Source organism: Cariama cristata, unplaced genomic scaffold, assembly GCF_000690535.1.
Source record: "Cariama cristata isolate BGI_N322 unplaced genomic scaffold, ASM69053v1 scaffold21399, whole genome shotgun sequence".
Taxonomy (NCBI): Eukaryota; Metazoa; Chordata; class Aves; order Cariamiformes; family Cariamidae; genus Cariama; species Cariama cristata.
In genome coordinates, this window is record NW_009636612.1 from 36042 (window position 1) to 37475 (window position 1434).

A 1434-nucleotide genomic window follows, 5' to 3' on the forward strand; every position below is an offset into this window, starting at 1 on the left:
GAAAAGTCCGTTTTCTTTAATGCTGCTCTAGGGCTGGAGGAGTGTTGAATTGCAATCACAACTGTTGCCTCTATTGATAACCAGCAAGCTAATCTGGAGATCAGATTCTGGCCTGGAGAGGGAGAGAAGCCTCTTTCTTCCCCAAAAGCTCACCCCCTTCAGGTGGATTCAGATGGAAATGTCAGTGAGCCAGAGCTGGGCTTGCGGCTGTGCTGCTCAGCATCGCTTTTCGCTGAAGGAAAAAAAAAAACAAACCCTCAGAAGAACTGAGCCCCTTCCTCCTTTGTGTAAGTGAAGAAAAAAAAAAAAAGCCCATCTATATAATGTTACAGGATTAGCATTGAACAGTGCTAGGCTTAAAGCACCGTTCAAAGGCAGTGCCCCAAAGTCTCAATGGAGTTACTTTTCCATCCAAGTCTTGCTTTACTTTCTGTAACTTACTTCTGCTTTTACAGGTGGAAAAACTTACCCAGCGCAGCTTGCTCTCTTCAAATCTGCCGGAGAGGGTTTCATTGCTGCTCCCATTTGCACCCTCTCTGGAAGGACTGACTGGCGTTTTTACTCCAGCCAAGAGGAAATTTCACTGGGTGACTGCTGTGACCGTTGTTACCATTTCACTCGTACAACCTGCAATTTCCACAGAGATTTTCCCTGCTTCTGGTGTCTGGGCTGCTAGATACACAGCTACCTTGAGGGTCAAAACCACGGGCTGCGGGTGTAACCGAGGCGAGGATTTTGGCCACAAGCGTGCAATTACATGCTTGCAGAATGGGGACGTAACGGGCTCAGTGAGGATGCCCTGGTCCTGCATGCCTGTGCCCCATGGCCACCTGAGCTGAGCAACTGCCAAGGATGCTTATTGTTCTTCAGTGCTCGGCGACGGCTGCCGCTCGGTGAATGTTTCCACCCATGCTGATGGGCTGGCTCCCACACACCCTCACTGATGGTGCGTGGGACTGTCGCTAGCCCCGGAGAGCGGTCAGTACCTGCTAAAGGTTTGAAGGCTGTAAGCCTCGAACTGTGTTACAGAGACCAAAGCCCTTCATTTGAGCCCAATCTATAGCCCAAGAAAATATCTCAACCACTTTATTTTGGTTCACATCAATGTCAGATGAGAGAGGGAGACAGAGGCAGAATAGTGGCTGAGGGGTGAAGGACGCAACCAGCAGAGCCCCGTTAGAGAGCTGACTTTCACAGCCTGCATTAAGGCTGGGCTTAGACAGGCGGTGCTCCAACCCCAGCCCGTCCATCATGGGAAAATGGCCGTGTTCTCACGGACATAACCGCACAACCCAAGCTTGGCAGGAGGAGGATTTTTCCCTTCTGACTTTTTGGGTGGGGGCCTTTTACTACCTATTTTCCCTGCTAGGATGTAGTTATTCATCCTGTGTCCCCTGTACACCCACTCCCTGCCCTTCATCAGAAATGGAGAGG